Source organism: Nannobrachium achirus, assembly GCF_963921795.1.
Source record: "Nannobrachium achirus genome assembly, chromosome: 4".
Lineage (NCBI taxonomy): Eukaryota > Metazoa > Chordata > Actinopteri > Myctophiformes > Myctophidae > Nannobrachium > Nannobrachium achirus.
This window is the reverse complement of record NC_137813.1, coordinates 69,683,110-69,710,496: the sequence shown is the minus strand read 5'-3', so window position 1 is coordinate 69,710,496 and position 27,387 is coordinate 69,683,110. Positions and strand designations below refer to the sequence as shown.

General features: G+C 40.4%; 1 pseudogene across 1 annotated transcript; it reads right to left on the bottom strand.

The window, feature by feature from the left end:
- Nucleotides 1–2,094: 2,094 nt before the first annotated feature.
- On the bottom strand, nt 2,095–21,267 carry LOC308283163 (annotated as a pseudogene). Its single transcript has 5 exons — nt 20,072–21,267; nt 19,311–19,314; nt 16,751–16,810; nt 12,828–13,454; nt 2,095–2,656 (listed from the first exon to the last, which is right to left on the bottom strand). The product of its transcript is annotated as an uncharacterized misc_RNA (transcript).
- Between the last annotated feature and the right edge of the window lie 6,120 nt (nt 21,268–27,387).

Below are 27,387 nucleotides of genomic sequence, written 5' to 3'. Positions count from 1 at the left end.
TAATGTAATGACTTTTCACATGTGATTTCTTATTCTATAGATGCAGTCCTGCAGTCGCAGCCAACGGCAAAAGAAGAAGAAATTAAGCAGTTTGTTGCAGACCACCTGAAACACGCTCCACAAAGGAAGGGGGGCAAAGGACCAGCCTCAGGAGACTGAACCCATAACACCCACTGTTCTCACTGCCTCTGTCCTTTTATCTGTCAAGATAAACTTTGAACTGATCGAACGCACATTACAACAACAAAAAAAATCCACACATTTAAATTCTCTAAATAAACGTTCACACTTTTACAGTACAGTATCTCTGCATTGCACCTTCATCTTTTTTTTAAGAGTTATTTGTTTACAGTTCGCCTCACACATGATCTCTATTCTATGTCCACACTTAGTCTCATATGCTCTGTCTCCCTCCCTCTTTTCCTCTCACTCTGGCAGTGTGTTTGTTTTTTTGAAAGTTTGCTAATTGCCATTAAGCATAAAAGTTCCAGCATGTGTTCACTGCTGCCCACGTTACATAATGTTATACTCTGTTATAGATCTGTAAGGGTTATTTTGATTCCATGTGTTACACTATCAGTTACCATCCTGTAAGGTTCATTTGGTGAGTGAGTTAACCCATTTCAAAAATGTCTTCTAAATCCTGACAATTTGAAAACCCTTATGTTTTGTTGTTTGTTGTCAGCCAAAACATTTCTATTCTCTGAAAGAATATATATTCAAAGAGTTAAAAACGTTCGCTCTTAAGATGTTAATGCTCTTAATGTTTTGATGCCACTTTCAATATTTGAAAATCACTTGACACTTTGAAAGACACAAGATTTGAGCCACTTTCATAATCTTTCAAAAATAGCAGACCTACAAGCTCAAAGCGCGCCACTTGGTGGTGCTATTTTTCAAAACTTGAAGCATGACCAAAGGTTTTCTGCAAAAGTAAAATAAAGAAATGTGGATTGATTTGTGACTTTATTTGTTGCATGACTGCGTGGCTATGGAAAATGTTATTTGTTTACTGCTTAAATATGTGGGTGTGATTTTATTAATGTGCATAATTGTATAGGCTAATCCCAGTTTTCAAACGCATTACTGTGTGTGTGTGTGTGTGTGTGTGTGTGTGTGTACATACAAACACACACACACACGTGTGTCACGTGTTGTGTTTTGTATGTAGCCTACACACACCCCACACACATAGATAGATACCTTATTATCCCAAGGGGGAAAATCAGGTGCCCACCTTGGGATAATAAAGGTATCTATCTGTCTTCGTGTGTGGGGTGTGTGTAGGCTACATACACACAAGAGGTAGAAAAGACGTAGAAAAGACGTCAAAGTGAGCAGATGTTGACGTCACTTGAAGGTAGAATAAACGTAGAAACGACCACGTCGTACCCCGACGTCAGGATAACGTCCGGATAAGACGTCATTTCGACCTACGCTTTGCACCGTCCAGGGACCGTTTTTCGACGTAGAAGAATTACGTAATTTCAACGTCATATCAACGTCCCCATGTTCACTGGGGTACTAGTGATAACTTGATAAGTAAATAAATAATACATCATAAAACCGTTAATGCCTGTATGCTGTCATGCTTCTGAGTTCTGAGTAGGATACTGTATTTTATTGTGGCCAGTGATTTGAGTGATGAACGGTCGCTGTGCCAAATTGCTGCTATAGTCGGTGTTCTTGAGGTAAAAAGTTAACCATAGAAACATGAAAGAAACGTTGGTTATGACGAGAGGACTGTTTAATGTCAGTGTTTGTGTTGAAGTGTGTTTTAAGCTTTGGTTGTGTTGGTTATTGCAGTACTAGTGATAACTTGATAAGTACATAAATAATACATCATCAAACCGTTAATGCCTGTATCTGAAGGAAAATGAGGGGGTAAAACCGCCCGAAAACCGATCTCTGCACGCAAAAAAAACGAAATCGGGCACGCGCACGTCCCCCCCTATGCTTTTATAGGATCTGCACCGTAGACTGATCCTCTCTACTGCTAAACTGAAACACTGAATGACAGATACTTTATTTTATTACTTAAAGTCATACTAGTGCAAAGCAGCTGTTATTGTTCTGTACATCACCTCAATGCAATCACTTTAACATCCCAAAGAGAGATGCTTCAACTTGGCAGATTTTGATATCAGTAGTTGTGTGATCACCTGTATTTCCAACACCTATAAATGGGTAGAGTTTCTCAGTGAAAGTGTCTTTATAAGTGTAGATGTGAGTCATGCCTTCAGGGTCGTAGAAGAACACCTCCCCCCTGTCATAGTCCAGCTGGACTCTGATCCTCTGAGGATTCCTCTTCAATGGGAGGGGTATTCCATGCTCATTAGCGTACTTCCCACTTCTCTGCTGTAAAGCCCATATTCCATATTCTGGTGTGGCATATCTCTCTCCCTTCCTGTCAGACAACAGATTATTTAGCCAAACCTATATTCCAGTTAGTATGCTCTCCAACTTCAACCTCCCAGCTGTGTTTTCCTGAACTGAAGCCCTCTGAACCCAGAACATAGGCATACTTAGTATTCCTCTCTGGGTTGTCAGGAAGCTCCTGCCTTGTGCCTGTACATCTCACACTGGTCAGGTCTTCAGACAGACAGAGCACAGGGTGTGCTGTGTTTGGGTCCAGAATGACAGAAGTTAACTTGACCTTCTCGTTCATCTTCTCCCACACTCCCTCAGAGCAGCCAGTCTGGTCTTCTCTTCCTCTCTCAGGAACTGGTGCATCTTTTCAAACTCTGCTCTGATCTGCTTCTCTGTGGTCACCACCTGCTTCTTGTTGTGTTGAACCACGTCGTTGTATTTCTGTTCAAAGTCAAACTCTTTATATTCGTTCCTCTTGTCCTGTAGAGACTTGAGGTCAGGCTTCAGTTGGTCCTTCAGGTTATTGACTACTTGACCAATAGGAAGCAGCTTGTGACCAGTGTGGTGAGGGAAGTCACAGAAATGACACACAGCTCTGTTCTTCCTCACAGAACAGCTTAGCTTCCTCTCGATGTTCACAATGCAACACCTTGACTGTTTTCTCTGCCATTTCCTTTGGTTTGCAAAGTGTCGACCAGTTTCACATCCAAACTCAACTCAGTGATCAGTGAGTTTCCAAACAGCGCTGTAGAGAAAACAAATGTTCTGTTGTCAGGTTGTCTTCTCAAGTGTTCAATAGACACGTTTCTTGTTTACATACATTGAGAGTAAATGCACAGGTGACTGTATCATGTAATCAATTCCACCAATCCCCAAACCTGTTGTTTTGGGGAGCGCTGGTTTCATTGGCTAATCTTGGTAGCGACCTGCACACGCATCTAGTTCTTATCAGTGTAATGTGGACCAGAAACCCGTCAATAATAGTCAGGAATTTTAATAAAACCCTGGGAATAAATTCCTTACCAAACAATTTCTGAACGGCCCCACTTTGGGAGATCTGACCACCATGCGGTGCTACTACTACCTGCCTACAAGCAGAGAATGAAGAGCGAGCAACCCAGGGTGAGGTCTGTACAGTGCTGGTCCACAGATAATGTATCTAAACTCCAGGGCTGCTTTGAATCGACAGAATGGTCCATCTTCAAAGACTCAGCCACAAGTTTGGATAACTATGCTGACACTGTCACCAGCTATGTTAAATTCTGTGTGGATAATTGCATCCCAGCGCGAACCGTTCGCTCCTATCCCAACGAGAAGCCGTGGATGAACCAGGATACTCGTCTGAAGTTGAGGGAGCGCCGAGCCGCCTTTCAATCTGGGGATGAGGAACGGTACAAAAAATCCAGATACGACCTGAGGAGGGCGATCAGAGACGCTAAGAGACAATATAGGGACAAACTGGAGAACAACTATAGTGGCTGTGACGCACGGCGTATGTGGAGAGGGCTGCATGCGATTACGGATTACAAACCGAAGCCGGCTGTTATTAACACCTCGGACTCTCTACCGGACGAATTGAATAACTTTTTCGCCCGCTTTGAATCTCACAACACGGACCCAGTTACACCGGTGCGGGGTACACCCGGTGCGGTGGAGCTGCAGGTGACACAACGAGATGTGAGTAAAACTTTTAAAAGCGTTGGGACTCATAAGGCGGCCGGTCCTGATGGGATTGCCTCACGTGTCCTTAAGTTGTGTTTTGACCAGCTTTCGGGAGTCTTTACTGACATTTTCAATATGTCCCTGTCATTGTGTGTGGTACCGTTGTGTTTCAAGGAAACCATAATTGTACCCATAGCAAAGAAAAAACCTGTCACCTGTCTTAATGATTATCGCCCTGTGGCTTTGACCTCTGTTCTTATGAAGTGTCTGGAAAAAATGGTTATATCACATATAACGCACATTATCCCTGCCAATACTGATCCATTACAGTTTGCATACTGTGCTAATAGATCAGTCGATGATGCTATTTCTCTCGCACTACACATTGCCTTGAAACATCTGGAGAATAAGAACTCTTATGTCAGACTACTCTTCATAGATTATAGCTCTGCCTTTAACACGATTGTACCATCTAAGCTTGTGTTGAAACTCAGGGGTCTTGGTCTGGGCAGTAGTATCTGCAACTGGCTGTTTGACTTTTTGACAGGCAGGCCACAATCTGTACGAATAGGGAACAAGCATTCATCTAAGATATTGACCAGGACTGGAGCGCCCCAGGGCTGTTGCCTCAGTCCCTTGTTGTATAGTCTGTTCACCTATGACTGTGTTGCCAGGTGTGGCAATAATTCTATTCTCAAATTTGCAGATGACACCACGGTTATAGGACTAATATCCAACGATGATGAGAGGGCCTATAGGAGGGAAATTGAAGAGCTAACCCTATGGTGCCAGAATAACAATCTCTCTCTAAATGTTAGTAAAACAAAAGAGATCATCGTTGACTTTAGGAAATCTGAAGTCAATCACAGTCCCGTAACCATAAATGGTTCACCTGTAGACATAGTGGACAGTTTCAAATTCCTGGGTGTTCACATAACAAACTCACTCACATGGTCTCAAAACAGCGAAGGTATCCTTAAGAAAGCGCAGCAGCGATTGTACTTTCTGCGGCGCCTCAGGAGATTTGGCCTAAGCACCAAGGCTCTTGTTAATTTCTATCGCTGTACCATAGAAAGTGTATTGACAGGATGCATAACAGTGTGGTTTGGTAACGTGACTGCTCAAGACAGTAAACAGTTACAGAGAATTGTGAAGAGAGCTGCCAAAATCATTGGCACAGAATTACCACAGCTACACACAATCTATAACACACGCTGTAAGAAAAAGACAGAGAACATCTTAAAGGACAGCTGTCATCCCGCCCATTCCCTGTTCTATCTCCTCCCATCAAAAAAACGTTACCAGAGCATCAAATCTCACACCACCCGTTTCAGTAATAGTTTTTATGCTCAAGCAATCAGGTTGCTTAACGAAGAGATGGAAGCGAGACGTAGGTAGTCATGTGCAATATACGCAGTTTTTAAACTGTACACTGTCACACTGTATGGTTGTTTTGTTGTTTTTTGGGTTGTCCTGGGTGACCTGTTGTTGTCGTATTGTTTTGTGTGCAATAAGGCTGAGAGTGCTCTTGGCACAAGCATTTCATTGTTTGTCTGTACTTGTATGGATACGCATTTGACTAATAAACCGAACCTGAACCTGAACCTGAACTTACCTGCTTCAGTGTTGATATCCTGGTGTAGGCCTGGAGAGACAGAGGAAGTATGAAGACAGGCTATAAAGTTTCATCAACAAGGACCAGCTCACTGACACATCTCTGGTGTCTCCCTGCCTTATATATTTCTGTTATCCCTTCAGTGGAGAGAGTCAGAGATCTATCTCTATTGTTTACATGAAGTGAGGCCATTCATTATAAATAGAGTGAAGTAATCACTGACCTGATTAATCAAAGTTCAGTCTGCGCCACTGAGAGAAGGGATTGATTGATTGATTGATTGATTGATTGATTGATTGATTGATTGATTGATTGATTGAATAATTCATTAGAAGTTTGCATTGGAAAAGGTACAGTTTCACGACAGTACAGTTCATTGAGATCCTTTTTGTAATACAACATTCATATAACATTGGATGACAGACAGATGGAACACAGTACTATGCAGAAAAAAAGAGAAAAACTGTTGTGAAAACACAAGGCAAACATAAATGGTATTTACAATAGAAAGATCAGGGAAGATAAGAGCACAGTAACACAATCAACAATTGAACTAATCAAGCTTTAGTGCTTGTTTAGTACCCGATGGTTAGAAAAATCTACATGCAATGAAAGACTCCCCATCATGACAAGGGAGATCCTGATCTATTCCAACCAATTAGTATGTAACATGATTTTTAAAATAACATTATATAGTTTCCATTGAGCATTTTAGTATGATGAGGAACTTTAAAGTGTCTTGATATAAGGCATCTTTTATCCACTTCAGACTGGGGTACATGTACTCGTTTGTTGAGGTTTGTTCATGGTTTTAAAGTCCCCAGGGAATTAATCAGGACCCACAATAAATGTGGACTCTAGTGGTAAATGGGAATGGGAATAATTTACATAATATTATTTTTCTAAGTAAACTGCAATTTGTTTGAGGAATATGACAAGAATACAACGTCAACCACCGCAGCTATAATGTCATTGACTTGGCAGAGAAGCCCCCAGGACATCAGACATGGCATGGAGGATGCAGTTGGAGGGCTTCGTATCGGCACTAAACAACCAGCAGCGAACTAAACAGAGAGCCTGGTGATCCAGACATACTGTTGGCCCAGCAGTGAAAAGGACCTCGAGGTGAACTGTGGTCACAAGCATATCGGCCAAGGGCCTCAACACTCAATGAGGAGAAAGCAGAATCAAGTTGGGAGACGAATGTAAAAAACAACTTGAAATGATAGCTCAAAGCTACATGACAATGTTTCCTTAAAGGACAACTTTGTTTTTTTACAACAAGGGTTCATATTTTAGATTGTAATTAGAGAAAAGAAAAAGTGATTGTTAAAATGTTTTCATTTGCTTCATTCTATTGTTTTATCGCGTTTACCATGCTAAAATGTGGGGCAAGTGTCTATTTAGACACAATAAGCCAGCAGTTTCTTTATTGCTATTTACAGTAACACTTCTAGTCCCCATAAGTCACATCCAACCAGGAAAGGTTGCGTTGTATTTTGGGAATGGGCTTATTCTGTGTAAAATGACATACTTAGCCACTTGTATGCATGCCCCCAACCACTGAAATAAGAATCTCTAAAACAATAGAAAGAAGTAAATGAAATCAATTTAACACTCATCTTTTATATTCTTTAATTACAATCTAAAATATGAACCCTTGTTGTAAAAAACTAAAGTTGTCCTTTAAATAAATAAATAAAAGATGTACAGTATTTTAGATTAAATGCAGAATGGCCCAATGTTTTCCCCCAGACATTTGATAATCTATCCTGCCAGCCTGCCTGCCTGCCTCCCAGCAGAAAATAAAAATTGGAGCTGCGTTGTTTTTTGAGAATTAGACGATCTACAAGCTCACAACATGTCAAATGCAGTGCATTATGAGCTTGCAGATTTACTATTTTCCCTATTTTTGTGCAACAAATGAAGTCTGGGCCTAGGCCATTCAATTACTGAGAAAACAAAAACATAAAGAACAAATTCAACACTTTTCAACCTATCTTCATATAATTGGTCCTCACTAATGTTCATGATAAAATAGCACAGTTCTTTCCTGCTCGGTCTGTGTCTCTTAGGAGGGCTGTGGGCAGTTCAGAAACCAGCCTACTAAATATGGTCAGAACAACAACAAAACAAAACTAAAACAAGCTATAATTTAATAAAACAATGGTTTATTGTGTTCCCTATTTTGGACATGTCTCTAACAGAGAAAAGTGTCTATGGGGTTGTGTGTCGATTTTGATATAAGATGTCACTTTGCACAACTCACAGCAGGTTACAAGCTGTTGAGTACAGTCCACTAGAGGGCGCTATCGCACAGGAGAAAACAAACAGTATGGCAGATTGAAGCTTAGACTGACCTACAGTCAGTTTATTAGTAGGGGTTCGATCCATTGTCTCTATCAAATGAATGCTGGTGTTGACAACACTGAGCTAGCTTCTCGTTGGCTTCCTTTCACTCTTTTCCAGAGTCATCCTTCTGTTTTCGCTCACTTATTCGCTCATTTCTTCTGCATGTCACTCTTTCTATTTGATATTATTTGTTTCATCGGTTTGGGTTTCTTCTGTATAATAATAATCATCATAATCATAATTATAAAGTTCTGATTAAATGTGTCCTGATGTTAACAATAACATTTCATGTTACATATTAAACAGATGTTTCATATTGTGTGTCCTTACAAGTGATGAGGCTCAGGCTGCCAGCCTGCATGCCACACACAATATTGCCACGCTCAATATTCTTTTCAAGCCTTTATTTCATGTTTCATTTTAGAAGAAGTCATTCTTTTTTCAAAGTTGTCCATTCAAGCCCAAAGATGTATATGTAAATGTAAAACATTTACAATCCAAGCCTGAAATCGATCAAAACACATGAGTAGAACCCATTGAAATATGTACAACCCTACACATTCCAGGAATATTACACATTACAAGAATAACTCAACATGAAAGCTAAATATCTGTTATAATATTACATCAATATGATAGTTCGGTTGTACAGTAGATTCCTACAACATTGTAGTTAATGTCCTGATAAAATATAAAGATACTTGTGATAAGTAACACAATATTCTCACCAGCTGAATGAAGCTGCTTTACAAGGTTTGAATTTTGTGTTGAATGTAAATATTTAATTAGTTTTTCTTTCTGGCAAATTGTTTCAAACGTAAAAGTCAGTTCATTTTGTGAATGAAAACAAACTCAACATCAGTTCATTCAAACAAAAACTACAAACAAACAGTTTATGACACAGTCAATAGATCAGTCAGTCCGTCAGTGTGAGAATCCAGTCCAGGTGTTTGTGTTGGTAAACAGTGAGCAGAGTGGATATGAAGATGATTTGATCATAGATGACTGTCAGTGATGATGAATGAACACTTTGATAAACAGTGGCGCCTGGCGGCTCCAGGCAATTTTTAATGGGGGTGCTGGAAGGGAACTTGGCTATTAATGGAGGTGTTAATAGTTGTGGTCGTGGATATAGCCTACCAATTTGAATATACAAGAGCCTCAACAAACACAAAACCATGCACATTATGTAGGGACCAACAATGGCATCTTTAAACAACATATTTGTATTTTATTTGTATTTATTTTGCTGGGCTCCACTAGCCTACATAAAGCCAAAAATCTTAATAAACAGCAGTGCAAAATCCACTATTCTGCTAAACAAAACAAACAAAAAATAAATAAATAGCATAGTGTACTATTATTGAAAAGAAAAAGTCTTTAGTGAAATCACTGTTCAGTCAAGAAATGGCCATCAACAAAGGACCCCATGATATAGGTCCAGGCACAGACAATTTCTGTCACATTATTTTTTCCTAGAAAGCAGGAACTGTTATCCCTGTGCCAAACTTACTGTATTACAAAACAAATGTATTTTTTTACGACAATTTCTGACAACTATTTTTCCTAGAACTAAGCAGGAACCCTTATCCCTGTGCCAAACTTACTGTATTACAAAACAAATTTCCCTTTTATTTATTTTTTACATCAAGGTACACAATATAGGTGCAGGCCCGTACAGCCAATTTCTGACACAACTTTTTCTCCTAGAACTAAGCAGGAACCATTATCCCTGTGCCACACTTACTGTATTCCAAAACAAATATACTTTTTTTACATCAAGGCATTGATGCTTTAGGCTACATTAAACAAAGATTGTGAGTACGCATGACACACAACATAACCCTGAAACAGCCACGTCCACTCCATTCACATTCTTCTTTCCATTTCGCCTCTCCATAGCAGCACAGAAGCACTTGGCTCTGCGAGAGAGAGAGAGAGAGAGAGAGGGGGGGGGGGGGGGGGGGGGGTAGAGATAGATCGAGTGAGCAGTAGCCAGAATGAGAGAGAGAGTGCGCATATAACGGGCCGCGAAACGCACGGCCACTGAGCAATACAGAACAGAATCAGACTTGCTCAACAATCAGCGCCTGCCCTCTATAACCCATCAAAAAGCTATGCCAGAGTTTAAAAAATATAACCGTCCATATGCATTATTTAGAGACACACAGCTATAGCTAACGGGTTCAGTGGCCACTGTAACATACTGGCAGTGTCCAGTCTCCCAACCCAAACAGCGCATATGGTAATAATAAAACAAGTCACTCACCATAAGACGTCTTCATAGCAGAACGATGCGTTTGTTGTTGTGATTGGCTGCAAAGGCATCGATGATTTCATCCACGTCCAGATCCTTTGTCCTCCTGGTGTTTATTGTCAAAAAAGCCAGGTTACTGTTGCGAGTATCACCGCTGGTGTTTCTCAGGTATGACTTGATGCGCCGGAGGCAGGAGAAACTCCGTTCACAACTGGCTGATGAAACGGGAAGGGTCACTGCTATGCATACGTTTATAAATGTCTCCAAATGCATCTTGGTACGGGCCCATGAGTGAAAGGAACTCCACCGTGCTGTTGATGACTTGTCCCTTCTCCTTTTTTTTGCAACAGCCGCTTGACTTGGTGTAACTCTGCTGTTAGGTTTTCTTCATCGATGCCATAATATTGGGACATTGGCAGTATATGTTTCTTATCAAGAAAGGTTTTGTGCTTAGGGCTGAGGGCTGTCACACCCATTAGAACACTGTTTGCCTCTGGTGAAAAGCGCCTATTCATCTCACTTAGGAGTCTGTCAATAACGGGATAGTATGAGTGCTGTCGCATATTATCCATGGTGATGGTGGTATTGTGACTCTCTATTGGAGCCTCCACAACAAAAGATTCCAAGTGTCGAGGTGGATGGGTCTGTCTTTTTTCGCGTGGTGGGTTAGGTGGCTGAGGTGGGGTTTCTGCGCTGTTAGGCTGTGCTGCGGGGGGTTGTGTGATTCCAGCTTTCAGGCTCAGCTCATTTGCTCGCTTCCTAATATCGTTCCATTCAACCTCAGTGCGTTTTTCGGAGATGGAACTGATAACGGACTCGGCCAGGTCTCCTGCTGCTGCTAGATCAAGACTGGGGGACTGCAACTGATCAGACATGAATTTTGTCAGTTTGAATAAATCTGCGAAGAGAGTCAGGTGCAAAACAAACGTCTCGTCTATGATAGCGGATAAAGCCCTGGCCTCAGCATTCCTGCGTAGGTTTGGCTGGCTGGTCGAAAAAAAAAATGCCTGCATGCAAAACAAAAGGCTGCGTCCCGGGTGACACTGTATTCCAGCCAGACGTAATCATCATACCAGTGCTTATTGACGCTCCTTTTCTGATTTCCAAACGTCTCAGCTCGGTATGATTTCAACATTGGACGCCTTGGTCCTTCATTTGGCTGTTGGCTGACATCCAGGGTATCAACACTGTCACTGGCAGCCGCCGTGTTGTTGTTGATCATGTCATCATCGCTGAATGTAGCAGCACCACCACCGAGCTCCCCCTCCTCCTCCTCCTCCTCCTCGTCTTCGATATTGATATTGTCGCCTTCTTCTAACGGAGCTTGAGACTTCTCCGCCTCCATAGGATTGGCATTTTCATCCACATTTTCCAAAACGCGAGGCCGCCTGACCAAGAAACAATCCATTTTCTGTGTGCTCTGTGTTGTGTAGCATCAACAAACCGCCCGCCGCGTGCAATTACTTCCGCTTCCCAGCTTCAAAGCTTGTCAGGTGCTACCGATCAGGTACCGTAAATAATGTAATATAGACTGTGTCAAGTCAGTCAGTCAGTCGATAATACATTCAAGAGCGCCAAACCTTCGCCTATTAATACATAGGATATTAATAATATGACCAGTAAATAATAAATAATGATAAATAATGTCACAGATTTTAACAAAGATTATTTTATTTGATGACAGTGAATGAGTGAAAATATATATATTTTGCTTGAGCATTTCTTGGGGGTGCTACAGGGGTGCTATGGGCTTTTTTGGAGGTGCTGAAGCACCTGCAGGCCCCCCCCCCCAGCGCCGCCAATGTTGATAAAGGAGCTTATGTACAGTATATAACTCTAATGAGCTGCTGCTGCTGTATTAAATATCTGACCGTTTTGCTGCACTAATGAGAGAGTTGCTCCACTGATCCTCTCTATTGCTAAACTGAAATACTGAATGACAGATAAACTTTATTTTGTTACTTAAAGTAATACTAGTGTAATGCGGCTGTTTTTGTTCTGTACATCACCTCAATGCAATCACTTTAACATCCCAAAGAGAGATGCATCAACTTGAAAGACTTTGATATCAGTAGTTGTGTTACCACCTGTATTTCCAACAGAGATATATGGGTACAGTTTCTCATTGAAAGTCTTTATGAGTATAGATGTGAGTCATAACTTCAGGGTTGTAGAAGGACACCTCCCCCCTGTCATAGTCCAGCTGGACTTATCTTCAATGCGAGGGTTTTTCTAAGCCCATTAGTGTACTTCCCACTTCTCTGCCATAAACACCAAAATCCATATTTTGGTGAGACATTGGGTATCTCTCCCTTCCTGTCAACTGACTCTTTAGCCAAACCTATATTCCAGTCAGAATTCTCTCCCACCTCGACCTCCCAGCTGTGTTTTCCTGAACTGAAGCCCTCTGAACCCAGAACAGTGGCATACTTAGTGAACCTCTTTGGGGTTGTCTGGATGCTGCTGCCTTGTGTCTGCAGACTTTGCACGTCTCACACTGAGCAGGTTTTCAGACAAATAGAGCCAGCGGTTTGCTGTGTCTGGGTCCAGAATGACAGGAGTTAACTTGACCTTCTCCTTCATCTTCTCCCACACTCTGAAGGTCAGGTTTTCCAGGTGTTTGGCCACGTCTATCAGCGCTCCAGAGACCAGCTGTGGTTTTGACAGTGTACACTGGATTCTGGCGTTGGTCTGAATGCGTTTATAACTGCTGAGAAATGACACACTGGGTTTCTGCAGCTCCTTTTCTACAGCAGAGATGCTGTCTGAGAGAGAGGAGATCTGATAATAAATGATCATCAACTCTCTTCTGACAATCTCCCCCTTCTGCTTCTCTTCCTCCCTCAGAGCAGCCAGTCTGGTCTTCTCTTCCTCTCTCAGGAACTGGTGCATCTTTTCAAACTCTGCTATGATCTGCTTCTCTGTGGTCACCACATGCTTCTTGTTGTGTTGAACCACTTCATTGTATGTCTGTTCAAACTCTTTATATCTGTTCCTCTTGTCCTGTAGAGACTTGAGGTCAGGCCTCAGTTGGTCCTTCAGGTTATTGACTACTTGTCCAATAGGAAGCAGCTTGTGACCACGGTGGTGAGGGAAGTCACAGAAATGACACACAGCTCTCTGTTCTTCCTCACAGAACAGCTTAGCTTCCTCTCGATGTTCACAACGCAACACCTTGACTGTTTTCTCTGCCATTTCCTTTGGTGTGCAAAGTGTCTTATATAACAAGACTGGCCAGTTTCACATCCAACCTCAACTCAGTGATCAGTGATGTTGCCAAACAGCGCTGTAGAGAAAACAAATGTTTGTCAGGTTTTCTCAAGTGTTCAATAAGTGTGATTATCTCATTTGCTTCAATATCTTTCAATGAATGACCAGATTAAACCCGCTTAAAGTCCCCTAACAGTCCTATAAACCTGTATTGCTGTGTGTAAATCTTACTGCTTACAATTGCATCACAGCAAAGTTTAACGATGATAACACTTACGTTAAAGTTACCGTTAACCACCTAAATCATATAGGCTTACAGTAGCTGATCATATCCTTATGGGCTACAATAACTATCTTGTCCCCCCTAGAATTTAGGGCTGCTAGGGCTCAAGTTTTTATGGGCTCAATATTTGTCATTTATGTACACAATAAAGTATGTACCGGTATATCAATTATTATACATAATTTCATGTCTTACAGATACTTAGATTACATTTTAATTCACTAATTAATCAAATCATTGGCAATGGCAAGATATTTTTCTTACACTATTTCTTTCATCAAGTTCATACAAATGTAAATGTTCTGTAACACAAGTTTCTATGAAGCCCATAACTATAATACAGTCACAACATATGCTTTATAATCTGCTTATATCACTGTATGTTAGATACCCATCATGATTTATGATAATAATCATAACAGATTATAAAGCATTTAATAATGACTTATGCACCAGTAATATTATGTAATAATAGCTAAACGCTCCCAGATATCTTTTGGTAAATATGTATTGTTTATATAATTGTTATTGTGTATTAACCCTTAAGTGCTGTTCGGGTCATTTTGACCCGTTTTACATTTTCATTTGGGAAAAAAAGGGAGAAGTTTAAATTGTTTCCACCTGAAACTCACTGGCCTTAAAGATTCTTCTGAGATGAACATGTAAAAAAAAAATGTTTGCACTACACCCATGATACACCCCCCTCATATTTTTTGAACCTTAAGTGCTGTTCGGGTCATTTTGACCCGGAAGCACAGATGCACAGAAATACACAGTATTATGCCAAAACACCGACACACAGTCACCCCCACTTCTAACACCCCCCTTCTGAAGCCCCATTCCGAACCCTCCCCCCCCCCCCCTTCCGCACCCCCCCCTCCCCACACTTAACCCCCCCCCTGATGCACAGAAATGCAAGGAATCATGTACAAACACAGATACACAATCACCCCCTAACCCCTTCCACCCCTCTTCCCTCCAACCCCCCTCACCTCACCCTTACCCCCTCCCCTCCCAACCCCCCAACCCAACCCCCCCCCCCACCTCCCTCCCACCCCCCTCCCCCCGCCACTCCAGATGCATAGAAATAAAAGAAAGCATGTATACTGTATACCAGGGGTGTCCAAATTGCGGCCCGGGGGCCAAGTGTGGCCCGATGACACATTTTATACGGCCCGCAGCTTCATTCCTAAATTGTACTATAAACGGCCCGGCCAGCACCGTCAAACAAGAATATTTTAGAGTAGTATTCTTTTTGCTCTCATGCCGAAGGGGTCAAAGAAAGGCTATTTTGTTGTTATGTTTTACCTTGTACGTCTGGTTACATTTAGTAATGTGAGCAGACACCTGACAAAAAACCATTGATGTTAAATATTGATGATAGTTAAATACAATTGTGTATGCATATGTATGTGACTTTGTTATGGTCCGACCGAAAGTACATTTTGTCAGGAGATATAGTCGGCCCTTGAGTGTTTTAATATTTTCTAATGTGGCCGCCTTTGAAAAAGGTTTGGACACCCCTGACACAGACACACAGTCACCTCCTCCCCCCCTCCCCCCTCCTGTCGCCCTCACCCCCCCCCCCCCCCCCCCCCCCCCCACACACCCTTCACCCCCTCTCCTCTTCACCCCTCCCCTCCTCACCCCTCACCCTCACCCCTCACTTATCTGAAGTTTTCCTTGTGACGGTACTGTATCTTAGGGGAAATTTTACATTATTTTACATAAACATAAGGTGCTGTAAAGTAACACTGTAATTCAGGGGTGCTGTGGATGAAAATGTTGTTTACAGGGGTTCCCTGAGACCAAAGTGTTTGAAAACCTCTGTCCTAGTGTATACGTTCAAGTGTATATTCATATGTGATGTTCATGTGTGTTCACGTGTGTTCAGCTCTTGATGTATTCAATTAATGGGCATGTTGAAAAAAAAAAAAAAAGTTCATAAAAATATTGTCTGATTTTCATTTCGTCCTATAATCATGAGCAATATTGCCCAGTATTAAATAAAGTAGTTTTTTTACATGAATTTCAGCTAAATCATTAAAAACGCCTAGCTCTTTCAGTGTTTAATGTGATATAGCAAAGCAGAAATGCAAACATTTACCATATATATCATATGAAATGATTGGTATTGAGTCAAAGTCAATGTATCATGATGATTTGTTAAGTAAAATTTTATATTAGTGTTGTTTTTTTTAAACCAAATATCCCCCGGGTCAAAATGACCCGAACAGAACGAAGGTGTAGTGAATCTGAACAGAACTTAAGGGTTATAGTGTGATTAAAAGTGACTTTATCTGGTCAATGTGTGCTTTCATTGAAGTAATTTCTGAGGATGTAGGTAGAAAGCCTTTGTGTATTTATTTAATATTTCTTTACCTTACTTAAAACACCCAATGACCATTACAGTGAAATATCACACTAAGGCAAAATAAGTATGATGCATAGTGAAATTATTATAATGGATTATGGCTATGATCATTATAATACACGATTATACTATCCATAATAAACAGTAAGTGACCAGTAAAGTACTTGATAGTCTACATGTTATTATTTTTTGTTATAAAGCCTTATGAGTTATCATACAGATTATAATGTTGTATGTATTCCTTACTGTTTATAATGAATTGCATTTTTATAGCGCTTTTCCAAGTGCTCAAAGCGCTTTATAATGGTTCATTCATTCATACATTGGGAAGTGAAGCGTCCTCACTTCCCACATTCACACACCAATGGTGGCAAGCTTGCACCAACCAACTCATTGGGGGCAATGTGGGGTTCAGTGTCTTGCCCAAGGACACTTTGACATGTTGAGTGGAGGAGCCAGGATTTGAACCTCCGACCATCTGATCATTGGCCAACCCGTTCTACCTCCTGAGCTACAGCCGCCCCCTTAAATGTTTAAGGCATTATAGACAAGGGCTTCATAAGTATATCACCTATCAGTTCACATGCACTACAAGTCACTGAAATACAAGAGGTCTCAGTGTCTTACCTGCTTCAGTGTTGAAATCCTGGTGTAGGTCTGGAGAGACTGAGGAAGTATGAAGACAGGCTATGAAGTTTCATCAACAAGGACCAGCTCACTGACACATCTCTGGTGTCTCCCTGCCTTATATATTTCTGTAATCCCTTCAGTGGAGAGAGTCAGAGATCTATCTCTATTGTTTACATGAAGTGAGGCCATTCATTATAAATACAGCGAAGTGATCACTGACCTGATTAATCAAAGTTCAGTCTGCGTCACATAGAGAAGGGATTGATTGATTGATTCATTGATTCATTGATTCATTCATTCATTAGAGCTTGCATTGGAAAAGGTACAGTTTCATGACAGTACAGTTCACTGGTACACGGTCAACTAAAAGTCATATAACATTGGATGACAGACAGATGGAACACAGTACTATGCAGAAAAAAAAGAGAAAAAACTGTTTTGAAAACACGAGGCAAACATAAATGGTATTTAAAGGTCAGGGAAGATAACACAGTAAGACAATCAACAATTGAATTATTCAAGCTTTAGTGCTTGTTTAGTACCCAAGGGTTAGAACTATCAATGTGCAATGAAAGACTCTCCATCACGGCAAGGGACCTCCTGATTTATTTTTAAAGAGTTCCAACCAATTAGTATGTAACATGTTTTTTAAAATAACATTATATAGTTTCCATTGAGCATTTTAGTGTGATGAGGATCTTTAAAGTGTCTTGATATAAGGCATCTTTAATTCACTTCAGACTGGGGTACGTGTGCTTGTTTGTTGAGGTTGTGGAGTGTTCACGGTTTTAAAATCCCCAGGGAATTAATCAGGAGGACCCACAACAAATGTGGACTCCAGTGGTAAATCAGAATGGGAAGATAAGGGTAATGGTATAATATATTTTTTCTAAGTAAACTGCAATTTGTTTGAGGAATATGACAAGTATACAACGTCAACCACCGCAGCTATAGTGTCATTGACTTGGCAGAGAAGCCCCCAGGACATCAGACATGGCATGGAGGATGCAGTTGGAGGGCTTCGTATCGGCACTAAACAGCTAGAGAGCCTGCTGATCCAGACATACTGTAGGCCCAGCAGTGAGCAGGACCTGGAGGTGAACTGTGGTCACAAGCATATCGGCCAAGGGCCTCAACACTCAATGAGGAGAAAGCAGAATCAAGTTGGAGATGAATGTAAAAAACAACATGAAAAGATAGCTCAAAGCCACATGACAATGTTTCCTTAAATAAAATAAAAAAAGATATACAGTATTTTAGATTAAATGCAGTATGGCCCAATGTTTTCTCCCAGACACTTGATAATCTATCCTGCCTGCCTGATGCCCAGCAGAAAAGAAAAATTGGAACTGCGTTGTTTTTTGAGAATTAGACGATCTACAAGCTCACAACATGTCAAATGCAGTGCATTATGAGCTTGCAGATTTACTATTTTCCCTATGTTTGTGCAACGAATGAAGCCTGGGCCTAGGCCATTCATTTACTGAGAAAACAAAAACATAAAGAACAAATTCAACACTTTTCAACCTATCTTCACATAATTGGTCCTCACTAATTTGTTCATGAGAAAATATCACAATTCTTTCCTACTCGGTCTGTGTCTCTTAGGAGGGCTGTGGGCAGTTCAGAAACCCGCCTACTAAATATGGTCAGAATAACAACAAAACAAAACTAGAACAAGCTATAATTTAATAAAACAATGGTTTATTTTGTTCCCTATTTTGGACATGTCGTTAACAGCGAAAAGTGTCTATGGGGTTGTGTGTCGATTTTGATAGAAAAGATGCTGTCACTTTGCACAACTCAACTCACACAGCAGACTACAAGCTGTTGAATGCCGTCCACTAGAGGGCGCTATCACACAGGTGAAAACAAGCAGAATGGCAGAATGAAGCTTCTGACCTGTCAGTTTATTAGTCAATACAGAGAACAGAACACAAGCATGTTTGAAAGTCTCTACTGACCTGGAGTCAGTTTATTAGTACAAGGTTCATGCCATTTTCTCTATCAAATGAATGCTAGCAGCTGTGTTGACAACATTGAGCTAGCTTCTTTCTAGCTTTCTTTCACTCTTTTCATCATCCCTCTGTTTATACCCTTATTCACAATTTTCTTTTCTGCATATCACTCTTCCTATTAATTTAATATATTTGATCTTATTTGTTTTTTGTCTGTTAGGGTTTCTTCTGTATAATAATACTAATCATAATTATTATAATCATAATTATACATTTCTCAGACTACAGTATACATACTACTGTTCAATAAATGTGTCCTGATGTTATCAATAACATTTCATGTTACATATTAAACAGATGTCTCATATTTCAGAACATGTCCTTACAAGTGATGAGGCTCAGGCTGCCACACGTTTATTTTAACGGAATAAATCAAAGACATGCTCAATATTCTCTTCAAACCTTTATTTGATGTTTCATTTTAGAAGTCATTATTTTTCAAAGTTGTCCATTCAAGCCCAAAGATGTATGTAAATGCCAAGCCTGCAATCGATCAAAACACATAAGTAGAACCCATTGAAATATGTACAACCCCACACATTCCTGGAATATTACAAATTACAAGAATAACTCAACATGAAAGCTATCTGTTATAATATTATCATCAATATGATAGTTCTGTTGTAGTAGATTCCTACAACATTGTAGTTAATGTTGTCCTAATAAAATCTATAGATACTTGTGATAAGTACCACAATATTCTCACAAGCCGAAGCTGATTTACAAGGTTTGAATTTTGTGTTGAATGTAAATACCGTATTTAATTTTGAACATAAAGCTGAATGTTATAAGAAATGTAGTAGTCCCAAAGTTGTCCAAACTTTTCTTTTTTATTTCAGGCAAATTGTTTCAAAGTAAAAGTTCAGTTCATTTTGTGAATGACAACAAATAACTTCAGTTCATAAAAAAAAAAAAAAAAAATGTCAATACAAACAGACAGTTGATGACACACAGTCAGTCAGTCAGTCAGTCAGTCAGTCAGTCAGTCAGTCAGTGTGAGAATCTAGTCCAGGTGTTTATGCTGGTAAACAGTAAGCAGAGTGGATATGAAGATGATTTGATCATAGATGACTGTCATTGATGAATAATGAACACTATAAGGATCATATGTATAGTATACAACACTAATGAGCTGCTACTGCAGTATTAAATATGTGACAGTGTTTGCTGCACTAATGAGAGAGTTGCTCCACTGATCCTCTCTAATGCTGAACTGAAACATTGAATGACAGATAAACCTTATTGTCATACTAGTGTAATGCAGCTGTTTTTGTTCAGTACATCAAATCAATGCAATCACTTTAACATCCCAAAGAGAGATGCATCAACTTGGCAGACTTTGATATCAGTAGTTGTGTAATCACCTTCATATCCAAGAGATATAAATGGGTAGAGCTTCTCAGTGAAAGTGTCTTTATGAGTGTAGATGCGAGTCATGTCTTCAGGGTCGTAGAAGGACACCTCCTCCCTGTCATAGTCCAGCTGGACTCTGATCCTCTGAGGATTCCTCTTCAATGGGAGGGTTTTTCCTTCACCATTAGAGTGTACTTCCCACTGCTACGACATAAACACCATATTCCGTGTTTTGCTGAGGCAAATCTCTCTCCCTTCCTGTATACAGACTCTTTAGCTAAACCTACACGCCAGTCAGAATGCTCTCCAACTTCAACCTCCCAGCTGTGTTTTTCCTGAATTGAAGCCCTCTGAACCCAGAACAGTGGCATACATAGTGTTCCTCTCTGGGTTGTCAGGAAGCTGCTGCTCTGTGTCTCTACGTCTCACACTGGTCAGGTCCTCAGACAGACAGAGCCAGGGGTGTGCTGTGTTTGGGTCCAGAATGACAGGAGTGAACTTGACCTTCTCCTTTATCTTCTACCACACTCTGAAGGTCAGGTGTTCCAGGTGTTTGGCTGCGTCTATCAGAGCTCCAGAGACCAGCTGTGGTTCTGACAGTTTACACTGGACTCTGGCGCTGGTCTGAGTGTGTTTATAACTGCTGAGAAATGACACACTGAGTTTCTGTAGCTCTTGTTCTACAGCAGAGATGCTGTCTGAGAGAGAGGAGATCTGCTCCTAAATGATCTTCATCTCTCTGCTGACAATCTTCCCCTTCTGCTCCTCTTCCTCCCTCAGAGCAGCCAGTCTGGCCTTCTCTTCCTCTCTCAGGAACTGGTGCATCTTTTCAATCTCTGCTCTGATCCGCCTCTCTGCGGTCTCCACCTGCTTCTTGTTGTGTTGAACCACGTCGTTGTATTTCTGTTCAAACTCTTTGTATTTGTTCCTCTTGTCCTGTAGAGACTTGAGGTCAGGCTTCAGTTGGTCCTTCAGTTTATTGACTGCTTGTCCGATAGGAAGCAGCTTGTGACCAGTGTGGTGAGTTACGTCACATAAATGACACACAGCTCTTTGTTCTTCCTCACAGAACAGCTTATGCTCCTCTGGATACCGGATTGGGATTGCATACCGGTAAGCTCCTTTATCAAAGTGTTCATTCATCATCAGTGACAGTCATCTATGATCAAAAATCATCTTCATATCCATTCTGCTCACTGTTTACCAACACAAACACCTGGACTGGATTCTCACGCTGACGGACTGTTTGTTTTAATGAACTGAAGTTGAGTTTGTTTTCATTCACAAAATGAACTGAACTTTTACGTTTGAAACAATTTGCCAGAAAGAAAAACAAATTAAATATTTACATACAACACAAAATTCAAACCTTGTAAAGCAGCTTCAGCTGATGAGAATATTGTGTTACTTATCACAAGTATCTATATATTTTATCAGGACAGCATTAACTACAATGTTGTAGGAATCTACTGTACAACCGAACTATCATATTGATGATAATATTATAACAGATATTTAGCTTTCATGTTGAGTTATTCTTGTAATGTGTAATATTCCTGGAATGTGTGGGGTTGTACATATTTCAATGGGTTCTACTTGTGTGTTTTGATCGATTGCAGGCTTGGATTGTAAATGTTTTGCATTTACCGGTAGGCCTACATCTTTGGGCTTGAATGGATAACTTTGAAAAAAGAATGACTTCTCCTAAAATGAAACATGAAATAAAGGCTTGAAGAGAATATTGAGCATGGCAATATTGTGTGTGGCAGGCTGGCAGCCTGAGCCTCATCACCTGTAAGGACATGTTCTGAAATATGAAACATCTGTTTAATATGTAACATGAAATGTTATTGATAACATCAGGACACATTTATTGAGAACTTTATAATTATGATTATGATGATTGTCATTATACAGAAGAAACCCAAACCGACCGAAACAAATAATATCAAATAGAAAGAGTGATATGCAGAAGAAATGAGCGAATAACTGAGTGAAAACAGAAGGATGACTCTGGAAAAGAGTGAAAAGAAGCCAACGAGAAGCTAGCTCAGTGTTGTCAACACCAGCATTCATTTGATAGAGAAAATGGCATGAACCCCTACTAATAAACTGACTGTAGGTCAGTCTAAGCTTCATGAAGATATGAAGATAGGTTGAAAAGTGTTGAATTTGTTCTTTATGTTTTTGTTTTCTCAGTAAATGAATGGCCTAGGCCCAGACTTAATTTGTTGCACAAAAATAGGGAAAATAGTAAATCTGCAAGCTCATAATGCACAGCATTTGACATGTTGTGAGCTTGTAGATCGTCTAATTCTCAAAAAACAACGCAACTCCAATTTTTCTTTTCTGCTGGGAGGCAGGCAGGCAGGATAGATTATCAAGTGTCTGGGGGAAAACATTGGGCCATTCTGTATTTAATCAAAAATTCTGTATTTTTTATTTTATTTAAGGAAACATTGTCATGTAGCTTTGAGCTATCTTTTCAAGTTGTTTTTTACATTAATCTCCCAACTTGATTCTGCTTTCTCCTCATTGAGTGTTGAGGCCCTTGGCCGATATGCTTGTGACCACAGTTCACCTCCAGGTCCTGCTCACTGCTGGGCCTACAGTATGTCTGGATCACCAGGCTCTCTAGCTTCTCCAAGAGTGTATGGCTGCAGGGGTGGAGTCACCTCCCTCAGCAGATCTTTCTTGTCAGACCTCTCGTCTCAGGTACAACGGCAAGTCAACAGGGTCAACTTTGGCTCGTCTGCCTTTTTGGCGCTGCACATCTGGCGGTTTATTGAACACGGAAACTACATTCCCATTCTTTACAATGAAAAGTAACTTTTAATAATAAATAACAGTATTGCATTAATTCTTATTGCCGAAAATTCCTCTTCAAACCATATTCTGGAAAACCATACACTGGAAAATAACATTATAAAAAAAGAAAACGTTCTTAATAACTTTTAAAAATAAATATTAGCGGCGAGGGACACCCGGGGACCCCCCCTGATGACCGGCGGTCCGCAAGAGACACCCCGGTGAAGGGTCGACGGACCCCCGCACGGTGGCCGTGAGTCGGCCGCCCTGCGGGGGTCCCTCGCCCGGCTCGCCCGCTGACCACAGTGCGACCGCAGTGGAGGTCCGTGAGAGGTGCCGTGGTTAAGGTTAGGGTTAGGGTTAGAGTTAGGCATAGTTTTACTGAGGTTAAGGTAGGGTTAGGGTTAGAGTTAGGCATAGTTTTACTGAGGTTAGGTTTAGGTGGTCATCCCACCCGGCACCTCCGCACGGTGCAAAAGAAGCGCTCCCCTAGGTCTGGTTCAGCCAATCAAAAGCTTCCGCAGGCGGGGTTTGCCTGGAGCTGTGGTGTGAATCATAATAACGCCTTGCGGACCGCTGTCCTCAGGGGGGGTCCCCGGGGATCCCTCGCCGCTGATATTTATTATTAAAATAAATTAACTAATTATTAAGAAACGTGTTATTTTCCAGTGTTCAATAATGGTTTGAAGAGGAATTTTCTGCAATAATAATTTATCCATTTAGCTGTCGGTGGCAGTTTTGGGTGGAAAAAACAGACGATCTACAAGCCCACAAAGCGTTGTGAGCTTGTAAGTCTGCTGTTTTCAGCCATATTATGTGACGTCAGTCGCAAGTGCCGGAAGCGTGCCGAAAAAGCACCCCGCTTCCGTTCTGAGACAAGAGGTCTGACAAGAAAGATCTGCTGAGGTAGGTGACTCCATGCCTGCAGCCATACCCGTCTTAGCTGTTTAGTGCCGATACGAAGCCCTCCAACTGCATCGTCCATGCCATGTTTGATGTCCTGGGGGCTTCTCTGCCAAGTCAATGACACTATAGCTGCGGTGGCTGACGTTGTATACTTGTCATATTCCTCAAACAAATTGCAGTTTACTTAGAAAAATAATATTATGCAAATTATTCCCATTCCCATTTACCACTAGAGTCCACATTTATTGTGGGTCCTGATTAATTCCCTGGGGACTTTAAAACCATGAACAAACCTCAACAAACGAGCACATGTACCCCAATCTGAAGTGGATAAAATATGCCTTATATCAAGACACTTTAAAGTTCCTCATCACACTAAAATGCTCAATGGAAACTATATAATGTTATTTTAAAAATCATGTTACATACTAATTGGTTGGAACTCTTTAAAAATAAATCAGGATCTCCCTTGCCGTGATGGGGAGTCTTTCATTGCATGTTGATTGTTCTAACCCTCGGGTACTAAACAAGCAATAAAGCTTGATTACTTCAATTGTTGATTGTGTTACTGTGCTGTTATCTTCCCTGATCTTTCTGTTGTAAATACCATTTATTTTTGCCTTGTGTTTTCACAACAGTTTTTCTCTTTTTTTCTGCATAGTACTGTGTTCCATCTGTCTGTCATACAATGTCATGTGAATGTTGTATTACAAAAAGGATCTCAATGTAAAATTACTTTCAGTTGACCTTGTACCAGTGAACTGTACTGTCATGAAACTGTACCTTTTCCAATGCAAACTTCTAATCAATCAATCAATCAATCAATCGATCGATGGATGGATGGATGGATCGATCGATCGATCGATCCATCCATCCATCAATCAATCAATCAATCAATCAATCCCTTCTCTCAGTGGCACAGACTGAACTTAGATGAATCAGGTCACGTGATCACTTCACTCTATTTATAATGAATGGCCTCACTTCATGTAAACAATAGAGATAGATCTCTGACTCTCTCCACTGAAGGGATTACAGAAATATATAAGGCAGGGAGACACCAGAGATGTATCAGTGAGCTGGTCCTTGTTGATGAAACTTCATAGCCTGTCTTCATACTTCCTGTCTCTCCAGACCTACACCAGGATTTCAACACTGAAGCAAGTAAGACACTGAGACCTCTTGTATTTTAGTGACATGAAGTGTTACCTAATCGGTGATATACTTGTGAAGTCCTTGTGAAGCCTTATGAGAAATAATATGGCTTTATAACAACAATAATAACATTATGAAGAATTTCATGTAAACTATCAAGTACTGGTATAATTGTGTATTATAGATAGATAGATAGATAGATAGATAGATAGATAGATAGATAGATAGATACCTTTATTATCCCAAGGGGGAAATTCAGTAAATATATGATATTATAATGATCATAGCCATAATCCATTATAATAATTTCACTATGCATCATACTTTGCCTTATATTGTGATAGTATTTCACTGTATTGGTCATTGGGTGTATTAAGTAAGGTAAATAAATATTAAATAAATACAAAAAGGCTTTCTACCTACATCCTCAGAAATTACTTAAATTAAAGCACACATTGACCAGATAAAGTCACTTTTAATCACACTATAATACACAATAACAATTATATAAACAATACATATTTACCAAAAGATATCTGGGAGCGTTTAGCTATTAATACATAATATTACTGTTCCATAAGTCATTATTAAATGCTTTATAATGTGTTAAGATTATTATAATAAATCATGATGAGTATCTAACATACAGTGATATAAACAGATTATAAAGCATATAATATATGCTTTATTATGTTGTGACTGTATTATAGTTATGGGCTTCATAGAAACTTGTGTTACAGAACATTTACATTTGTCTGAAACTGTTGAAAGAAATAGTGTAAGAATAATATCTTGCCAATTGCCAATGATTTGATTAATTAGTAAATTAAAATGTTTGCTGACTAAGTATCTGTAAGAAATGAAATTATATATAATAATTGATATACATACTTTATCGTGTACATACATGACAAATATTAAGCCCATAAAAACTTGAGACCTGGCAGCCCTATATTCTGGGCGGGACAAGATAGTTATTGTAGCCCATGGGGATATGATCAGCTACTGTAAGCCTATAGGATTTACGCGGTTAAAGGTAACTTTAACGTAAGTGTTATCATTGTTAAACTTTGCTGTGACGCAATTGTAAGCTGTAAGATTTACACACAGCAATACAGGTTTATACGGTCTGGTTAGGGGACTTTAAGCCCATACACATTGAGCCGATCCCAGAGCCGAGGCTCCCCGATCAGATTTCGGGATGACCCCCCGGGAAAATCGTTTGGTCGGCCCCGGAATCGGTCTTGGGCTTGAACAGTACCCCGACACGATCGGATTATGTTAATTAGCTTTTTATGACCTCGGGACTCGTCGGGAGCGCTCCCGATAATATCAAAAAAGCTTGATATTCTCGGGTCATCGGGTAGGAATCCTTTACAATTATTGTCGTCTGAATGAGCTCACGGGATTGCTTGAGATTATATGAAGCCAGCTCCTCCCTTTTTTTTAGGCTGCGCAGAGTGTAGGCTATTCTGTCACCTCACAATAGAACAGCCTACACTTTTATTATTATTATTAGCCTACTTACTTTTTACTTTAGCTTACTTTCTCCCTAAAATGTTGTAATCACTTGTTCAAAAACGTTATAGCCTATAGCGTTCTTTTTTCCCCCCCTTTTTTTCTTCTGCGCAGTCATTTGGCCACAAGGCATGCATTGTATTCTATCACCTCACGAAAGCCTTTCCCCACGACAACACATGGGGATATATAATATCTTATTCATATAATGTAATACTCAAAGTCAGAGACATTCCATTGCATTCCTTTTTTTTTTTTTACTTTTACGCGCGGGCTGCGGGCACATCATTGCGCCTCTCGTGCTGTCAGTTTGTTCATTGGTCCTCAAAGAGGACCGCCAGTCCTTGGGGAGTTCCAGGGGGTCCCCAGCTAAATGATATTGAGGAACCTAGGCCTGTCCCTATTCTATATGCTTGGATGAGGTGGTGGGACAGTAAAAAAAAAAAGCGAGAGGTTAAACTTTTTTTTTTCTGCGACTGCACGCCCACAACGGCGAGGTTTGGACATTCATAATTGCTATTAGCTGATTAAGCTCATGTCTGTTTAATGTCTGGCTGGTTGCCGTTAAAATGCTGGTTGATGCATTTTAGGAGTGGACACGGGCGTTCTTTTTTCTCTCTTTTTTTTTTTGCTGCGCAGATTTGGCAAGGGCAGTGTATGCTGTTCTATCACCTCACAAAAAGCCTTTCCCCACGACAACACGTGGGGATATATAATATCTTTATTATATTTATATAAGATAGGCTAATAATATATTTGGCTTGGAGTTGTCAAATCATCTTTTACGGCATCTGTGTATTATAAGGGCTCTAAATTGACCTTGTGCAACTTGACAGTGTTGGGACCAAATGAACCCTACAGGTACATTTTCCTTTT